This window comes from Galeopterus variegatus, unplaced genomic scaffold (genome assembly GCF_000696425.1).
Source record: "Galeopterus variegatus unplaced genomic scaffold, G_variegatus-3.0.2 Scaffold2291, whole genome shotgun sequence".
NCBI lineage: Eukaryota > Metazoa > Chordata > Mammalia > Dermoptera > Cynocephalidae > Galeopterus > Galeopterus variegatus.
Window position 1 is genome coordinate 2,784 of NW_007728402.1, and position 10,137 is coordinate 12,920.

Consider the following 10,137-nt stretch of genomic DNA (forward strand, 5'->3'; position numbering starts at 1 on the left):
ATTATTATAGAATTATTGTAGAATTATAGAATGTCTTGCCATAAATATATCAAGTATAATTTGCCTTCAGTTTCTTCAGAAAAGAAAGAAATATGGCTAGATAGAATAAAATGTAAATATCCAACATGCTAACCTATTTATAATATATGACCAATTAGAAAGATGGGAAAGGGGAACTGAGAAAATGTTGCCAAAAAGAAAAATGACTGAAGGGAGATTTTGATAATTTTTACTAAATTTCTAAATTTGATAATTTTCATTAAATTTTGAACATTGAAAAATGGCATGAAATCACAAATTAATAAATCTGTAGAAAATCTAGGAGTGAAAAGATGGGAGGGAGGTGAATAGATACCCATTTTATTCTTAGAGTGCTCTATTTTCACAGTTTTTAAAACAGCAAAATATCTTGCATGAACATTATTAGAGGTAGGAGACTTAAAATCCTGAACATATAACCAGTGAGGATTTCTCCAAGCTTGAATTCTTTTTCTACTGTCTTTTCTCATCTTTACATCGAAGAATCTATGACTCAAGCAGAGCAGGTCATTGAGCAAAAAAATATATATATATGTAAATAATTTAAATTATGTCATCAGCCTCATCTTGCCTAGTTCTGTAAAATTCTCTTGTAAAAGTCCTCAATTGTCAACATGTCTGTCATAAATGTCCCTAATTCTCACCATTCTCCCAGACATAATGGAAGAACTCCTTTTTTGAATTTGTGACTCATACAGTTAAAACTTTACTTGCAGCATATGAGTTTCAGTTTCAGTTCCCTTTATCGTCCCTTCTGAAGATTTAGAAAGTCAGAAGCTAGCCAAACATTTCAGGTAGAAGAAATACGTAGTGAACAGAATGATCAGTATTAGCTATGGGTAAAATGGAAATTACCATACAAATTATATATCTGCCTGGTTGAATTTGTCCACACTTAACTAAGCAAGTCAACTGCAGGCAAGACACACAACTAGATCATTCTGAGAATTTAAAAAACAGGCACTTATTTATTTGTCTGTTACATTCTTGCCTCATTCACATTGTAAACACAAAGAAATGCTTACAATAAAATTGAAAAATATGAATTAAAGATAAAATAATACGGCAAAGCAAAATATAAATTAGAATGAGAGGTACAGACCACGAAAAAACAAGCACAGATAGGCAACTTTGATGCCCTCTCACAGTTATGGACTATAGAATTTAATCTGATCTTCGAGAATGGCACAGCAAAAGGGAACCATTTTTATTATTAATCATGATGCTGAAGTGGAGCTATCCCTCTGGGGAAGGAAAACTCTTTTATCACTTACCTCTAAAATAAATATCTCTAAATGGGATTGAAAAATGTGGTACAATGCCCTTAAACATGGGGCTGGCTATTTTTCATTTTTTCCTCCATCCCAAATTTACTTTCAGACTTTCTCTCTGTTCTGTGCCACAGGAGACTCATCCCACAGACTAGCTCTCTCAGGCTCCCTTGCTGGTTGGCTTCACGTTGGGTTTGGCTGGAGATTGTAAGGTCAAGAGATGAGAAAGGTTGGAGAATTCCCTCCTTGCATTTTCTCTGCTCTGGGCCACATTCCTTCACAACCACAGCCATGTTGGGTGGTACTTCCCATGACTCCAATAACTCTTCATCCCTGAATGGTAATAGCTTCCCACTTTGCAAACTCTGGCTGCCTCAACTATTTTGTTGTTGTTATTTTGTTAACTCTAGCCATCCCTTGTCATCATTAAAGACTCTTCCTTTCAATGAATGTTGTGGATTTGCTTTTCCACCAGGACCCTGACCGATATAAATAAGTTCCCACAGGCTGCTTCTCAAAAGAAAAGTAAGAATATAACAATAGGCCTTGAACATATCTCATTGAAAATACCACCAGAATAACCAAGAGTCCAAGTATACAAAAACTGGCTGTCTAGAACAACACTATCCAATAGAGCTTTCTGACATCATAGAAATATCTTATATATGTGCTGTCCAGAATCATAGTCATTAGTATATGTGGCTATTGAGCTCCTGAAATGTAGCTAATAGGACTAAGAAACTGAATTTATAATTTTATTTCATTTTAATTAACTTACATTTACATTTACACAACTACATTTGAACAACTACCCTATTGCACAGCACAGGTCCAAATTAATCCAGAGTAAAACTCAGGGACTATCTGAATATGTAGTACAAAAATAAGTGCAAGAGCCTATAGTCTAGTAGAGAGTTGAGCAAAGGGCACTGATCACTATAAGGAAAATTAAGGTCAGTACAATAAAAAGGAATTCAAGTCCAAAAGAGGGAAAGTACATACTGAATCACAGGGATCAAGAATATCTTCACAGAGGATTTTAAATTTGAGGTGAGCCTAGAAGATTGAATATATTTTTGCATTAGTTTCCTATTTCTATTAACAAGTTACCACACACTTAGTGGCTTGAAACCACACAAATTTGCTATTTATTATCTTAAAGTTCTGTAGGGTACAAGTCCAACACAGGCCTCAATGGGCTAAAATCAAGGAGAAAGCAGGACTGTATTTCTTTCTGGAGGCAATAGAGGAAAATCCATTTCCTTGCCTTTCTAGCCTTTAGAGGCCACTCGCATTCCTTGGCTCATGGCCCCCTTTCTCCATCCTCAAAGCCAGCAACAGCGCATCTCTTTGAGCCTTTCTTCTGTAGACACAAGTTTGTCTGACCACGTCTAGGCAAGGTTCTTTGCTTTTAAAGACCCATATGATTAGATTGTGCTCACCCAGATAATCTAAAATAATTTCCCTTCTTGAGATCTTTAACTAAACCACTTCTGCAAAGTTCCTTTTGCCATGTAAGGTTGCATATTCACAGGTTCCAGGAATTAAGAGGGGAACGTCTTTGGGGGCTGTTATTCTACCTACCAAAGATTTTCAATAGCAAGAGGGAGGAGATGGAAGGAAAGGGATTCCAGGAAAAGGAACAGACCGAGAGCAAGGAAAACCAACAAGAATCAACAGGATAATCGTTAAAAACTGTAAGGTAGCTCACCCAATTAACCAGAGCCTTCCATTCCCTCTGCAAGACATACTGTAATGTACGCTGAATGCTCAGGACTGGTGGGCTATTCTAGGACTCCTAGAGTAGTTTACTCCTGCCAGATGAGTTGTTTGCTTACAGGAGCCAGCTGTGTTTCTTGCCAAGCCTATTTAGGCCAGTTGTATTTGTCATTGAAACACATAATTTAATTAAATAGTACATAAACCAGTAGGACTGTGAAAAAAATGAGTTGTTTCTAGGCAAATTAGGTTGAATGGTTTGGAAAAACTCCTTAAATGTAAGGTACTAAAAACTTTTGCTGACAATGAAGACGTGGGCAAGACAACTGTAAAGATTTGGAAGAAAGTAATAAAAATTTAAAGGAATCTACAATCAGATTTTCTCTCAAATACGTTTAATGTATGCCATGCATTATGAGCTAGGTTTATGTAAGAAATGCTGTGAAGAACTTCAATCAGATGATCCATACTTTGGAAAATCACTCTTATCCCTTCCTCATCTGAATGTACAGTCGTATCTTTTAAGTTTAAAAATGTTTAAAGTATATATATGTATCATTTTTATACATTTCTACAATTTCCTTCTTTCAATGACTCTTTTCAATAAACTGGTTAACTAAACATGTCATAAAAGAGGCCTTTCACTGTATTTAAAAAGCAGATACAGTGCAATTGCAGGTGTGAGGGAATGAAGAAGAATATGCCACCAATATAGGTTAAGTAGACATGGAGAAGGACCTCAAATGTCACAGTGAGGAATATGGACATTGCAATAGCCAGTAAGAAAATAGTAAAAGTTGTTGTTTTTGTTATTTGATAGGAAAAGATTTTGAGCCTATCAGAAGACATGTTAAGAAATTAAAGCATTGAAGGACATGCTTTATGAAATTAATCTAGCAGATAGCAGGCTTACTGCTTCCATTTTCCACAGCCCAACTCCTCTCTCCCTGCAGCAGAGGCTGCTGGACTCCCATTCACAAACTAGTCTTGCCCCTCAGCTCTACACCTGCACTGTGCAATGTGGTAGCCACTAGCCACATGTAGCTATTAATCCCTTAAATGTGGCTAGACCAAACTGAGATGTGCTGTAAGAGTAAAATAAACTCAGATTTCAAAGATTTAGTATGAGAAAAAGAATATAAAATATCTCACTAACAGTGTCTTATTCATTACATGTTAAAATGATAATATTTAGTACATATTGGATTAAATAAAACATATTACTAAAATTAATTTCACCTATTTCTTTTTACTTGTTTTCAATGTAAATACATTGATTTTTGCCCTATATAGTTCAGGCTCGTCTTGCTGGCTCCACAGAGATTTACCTTCCTTCACACTTTCCATCATTCCCAAAACCATGCTTCCTCCTGATTGTGACTGTTTGCCTCGTCTAGAGAAGCAAAGACTTCCAGGAGGATGGAGACCAATAAAAGAGCACCATATCTGGTGATTAAGGAATCATTACTGACCCTCAAAAGAATGACTGTATCAACTGTTTGAGTATAAAACTGAGCAGTTGTCACAATTGCCACATCAGTAACCTCACAGACACGAAGAGCAGAAGAACACAACAGCACATAAACCAATGGTAGACAACAATGGCAAAGGCACATGCACATCCCTGATCCAGTTTTCGTCCACTGGCTTAACTAAAACTTCAAGAATGGAGGGCCTCCTCCCTGCCATTTATTTTTCCAAAGTGGAGAGTTTCCAAGTGTATGCTTAAAAAAAAAAAAAAAAAAAGCACACAGCAAGACAGTTAAGGATCACAATGATTTTTTTAAAAAAGAAGAAAAGAAATAACTTTGTAGCACTGGGATTGTATTCAGAAGTGAGAAAGATGTCCTTGCCAATCACCTCACCCTCCTGCCAACAAAGCTGAGCAAGCCCTGATTTATTGCCCATCCAAGAGACTGGCCAGATTTTTTTCTAAAACCCGGAGGGCAGTCTTTGTGCTCATGTTGCCTATGGACATGGCCTGGGAGACAAGCATTCTGTCTCTATTATAGTGGTACTTCTAGTTCTTTTAGGCTGCTAGATAATCTCAACAGAAAACATTTTAGTACATATGGGCACATGCATATCTGAATATATGTATATATGTATAACTACCTTAGGTGTGCACATGTGAACATATTAGCTTATATAATGCATTGCACAAAAAAGATCAAAATGGACTATTCACTGTCAAAATAATGCCAATGAGGTCAGGTAGATAAATGTGTTTCATTTTTGTTTTTTGTCCCTACATTGAACTGCATAATTTCTAATGGTGGATTATCTCTTACATTTTCATCCTAAGGTACTTCTCAACATCTTGTTAAAAAAATGTTTCATTCTGTTCTTCAGTCTTGCAAAGTGCTCTATGGTTTTGCTGATATAGACTGGAACAATTTAGACCTTTTACATTTCTGGTTCTCATGCTGATCTTCTCAGTGACCACAGTATGACATGGTAGGGGAAGGGTCCTACACAGTGAACCAAAGGATGAGGGTTGAAGCCAGAATTTAGGCAGGACCTTTCACAGCCCTGAGTCTATTTCCTTATCTGTAAAATAGCATTAATAACCCTTGACCTGCCTTCTTCATGGGAGTTTAGAAAGAGCATCTAGGAATGGGCTTCGTAAACTTTGAAGTACCAAGCAGGGGAAAGGATAGCTATTATTATCACTACAATTGTAATAGCATGTCTCATGCCTGAGAAGAAGCTCTAGTTATAAGTTCTTAGGTATGGTGAGACAAGGAAGAAAATGTATAAGATTCTGATGCCCACCTGTCCCATGACTTCATTCATGAAACTCATGATGAAAATTTAAAATATTTCTCTAGATTTCCCATTAGAATTACATTGGCTTCAAAGGAAGTAAAAGTCAAGACATAACAGAAAATTTTATTCTAATTTGTTCTAAAATATGGGTGTTCAATCATCATGAGTCCTTAAATTAGAATGGAACTGCAAAAATAGACACATGCAAGCATTTTTTTCCTAAATTTTTTCGTGTAAGAGTATGCAGCCTGCTTTGTAATGTCACACATTAAAATAACATTGGCATAGAATGGGGGTAAAATCCTTTCTCTGGAAATAAGCATATGTTATTAAAACTATATATCATTTGTAGCCAACTACTAGGAAAGACTTCATATTGAAGTGTTTCGGTTCAGGATTAATTTGGAGTATTGTGACATTGTGCAATAAGTATAGGACCAGGAGGCAAGAGACTTGGGTTCTATTTCCAGATATTTTACTAACTAAACTGGGGGCTTAAATAAGGCATTTACTTCAATGAGCCTTAATTTTCTCATGTGTAAAATGGATTAACACCATATGCCTACTTGCTTGTTTCACAGGGTTCTTATGAGGCTTGAATGAAAATATCTCTGCAAAGAGCTCTGTCAACTATAAAATGTTACGTAAAAGTAAAAAGTTAAAAAATAAGCTTTATATACAAGTTCTAACACTATAAATAGCTATTTGCCAGTTTCTTTACCATATGTGTAACCCATGGAGATATATTGGCAAATCTGTCTTTCATACATTAATCTTAATAATATGGTAATAATAAACTTGACCTTAATAATAAGTCAGATAAAGAAGAGGTAAATATGCTTTTCATCCCATTATTCCTCTCCAGAGTTTTTGAAAAGAGCTCAGCTTCAAGTCACACAAACTTTAGGTGCTCTGACAATGCTATATTTAGAGTAAGCTATTGTTGCCTAATCCTCTAACTATAATATAATAAAGTTCAAATTAATAAGAAGAATATGAACAAGACCTTTGAATATTAAAAACTTCTGTAAACACAAATGATTTACAGAATAATAATTAAGAATAAAAGGGCAGACAATAAAGAAAATGTCCTTGAAAACCCAATGTGCCTACTGAATGCAGCAACAGTAACTCTTAGAAGAAAAGTCATAATGTTATGCATCTCATAATAAAAAAAATTATAGAAAATCAGCTGAATATTTTAAAGAACAAAAAGACAACCTGTCTTAGTCTGTTTTGTGCTGCTGTAACAGAATATCTGAGACGGAGTAATTTATAAAGAACAGAAATTTATTGGCTCATAGTTCTGGAGGCCAGGAAGTTTAAGATCAAGGGGCAAACATCTGGCAAGGGATTTCTTTCTGTGTCATCACAGGGTAGAAAGGAAGAGATGGGGAGAGACAGAAAGAGAGAGAAAGAGACGCAAAAGGGGTCCAACTCACCCTTTCATAACAGCATTAATCTCACCCATGAGGGCAAGAACCATTATGACCTAATCACCTCTTAAAGATTACACCTCCTAATACTGTTGCAAAGCCAATTAAATTTCAACATGAGTTTTGGAGGGAACAAATATTCAAACCACAGCACAACCTTAATGGTCCACAGCCAACATCATACTCAATGGTGAAAAACAGAAAGCTTTTTCTATAATATCAGGAACAAGGTAAGGATGCCCACTCTCATAATATTTAATACAGTACTGGAAGTACTAACCAGAGCAATTAGGCAAGAAAAATAAACAAAAGGCATCCAAATCAGAAATGAAGAAGTAAAATATCTCTATTTGCAGATAACATAATCTCATTTGTAGAAAGCCCTAAAGACTCCACACACAAAAAGAACTACTAACAAATTCAGTAAAGTTGTAGAATAAAATATTAACACACAGAAGTCACTTGCATTGTTATATACTAACAACTTGCATTTTTATGTAGTAACAACTAACTATTCCAAAGGGAATTAAGAAAACAATCCCATTTACAATAGCATCAAAAAGAATAAAACGCTTAAGAATAAATTTAACAAAGGAGATAAAAGATGTGTACACTAAAAACTACAAAACATTGATAAAACAAATTAAAGAAGACACAAATAAATAGAAACACATTTTATGTTAATGAATTGGAAGACTTAATATTGTTAAAATGTCCATACAACCCACAGCAATCTACAGATTCAATCCAAACCATATCAAAATCATAATGGTGTTATGTTTATGGAAGTTTAAAAAACAATCCTGAAATTCATATGGAAACACAAAGAACCTCAAATGGACAAAACAACCTTGAGAAAGAAGAACAAAGCTAGAGGCACCACACTTCCTGATTTCAGAATATATTACAAAGCTACTGACATAAAAATAGACATACACATCAATGGAACAGAATAGAGAGCCCAGAAATAAATCCATACATCTACGGTTAATTGATCTTCAACAAAGAAGTCAAGAAAACACTATGGGGAAAAGATAGACTATTCAACAAATGTTGCAAAAACTGAATATCCACATGTGAAAGAATAAAATTGGACCCTTACCTTGAACCATACATAAAATCAACTCAAACTGGGTTAAATATTTAAATGTAAGGCCTGAAACTGCAAAACTGCTAGAAGAAAACATAGGATAAAGCTTCATTACATTGGTTTTGGAGATAATTTCTTAGATATGACCCCAAAAGCACAGGCAACATAAGCCAAAATAGATAAGTGGGACTATGTCAAATTAAACAGCTTGTACACAGCAAAAGAAACAACAGACTGAAAAGGCCACCTATGAAATGGGAGAAAATATTTGCAAACCATTTATTTCATAAGCAGTTAATCTCCAAAATATATAAAGAACTCCTACAATTCAATAATTAATTAATTAATGAAATTTTTTAAATAATCCAACTTAAAAATGGGCAGAGAACTTTAATAGACATTTCTTCTTCTCCACAGAAGATATATAAATTTACAACAGGTGTATGAAAAGATGCTCAACATCACTGAATCACAAGAGACATGCAAATTAGAACCACAGTGAGATATTACCACACATCTGTTAGGTTGGCTATTATTTAAAAAAAAAAAAAGATAAGTGTTAACAGGGATATGTACAGTTCTATCTTGTAAATTTTTGGAAGAATTACAAAAAATGTGCAGCCACTAAAGAAAACAGTGTGGAATTTCCTCAAAAAATTAAAAATAAAACTACCATATGATCCAGGAGTCCCACTTCTGGATATTTATCCAAAAAAAATGAAATCAGGATCTCAAAAAGATATTTGTATTCTCATATTTATTGCAGCATTATTCACAATAGACAAGATGTGGAAACAACCTCAATGTCCATTGACAAATGAGTGCATAAAGATAACATGGTATATACCTACAATGAAATATTATTCAACCTTATAAAAGAAGAAGCTTCTGCCATATATGACAACATGGATGAACCTTGAGGACATTATGCTATGAGAAATAAGCCAGTCGCAGAAGGACAATTAGTACATGACTCCACTTATATGAGATATCTAAAATAGTTAAACTCACTGAGGCAGAAACTAGAATACTGATAGCCAGGAAATGAGGAGACTGAGTATGGAGAGTTCAATGAATACAAATTTTCAGTTATGCAAGGTGAATAGATTCCAGAGATCTGTCATACAACATTGTGTATAGAGTTAATAATACTGTATTGTACACTTCAAAGTTTAAGACAGTAGATTTCACGCTAAATGTTCTTACCACAATATATTTGTACATACTTATAGACTGTATACAGATAGATAGATAAAGATACACACTCTATAAGGACAAGGACTTTGGTCACCATTATTCAATTNAGATAGATAGATAAAGATACACACTCTATAAGGACAAGGACTTTGGTCACCATTATTCAATTCCCCAACATGTAGAAGACTACCTGGCATGTGAGAGACAATTAGAAAACCTTTGCAAATAAATTAATTAGTTTCTATAAGAAAGAAAGGCAACCCAAGCAAAACCAAAAAAAGAGAAAATAAAATTAAATAATCATATTGGAAAATTGAACAGGAGTATAATTGAAAAATAAAACCAAGACCTGACTTGCTAAAAACAAACAACAAAAATTTATTTTATTTTATTTATTTATTTATTTATTTATTTTATTGGTTATGAATATTCATGGGGTACAAAGTAAATTGTCACCATTCTTGCCTAAGATGTGATGTCCAGATCCATACTGGCTGCTGTCCATGACCATAAATTGTTATTATACCCCGTATCCCCCACCCAATTATCCCCTCCATTATCCCCAACCTCCCTCCCCATCCCCCTTTCCCCACTCCACTTTGTATCCCTAGGTATG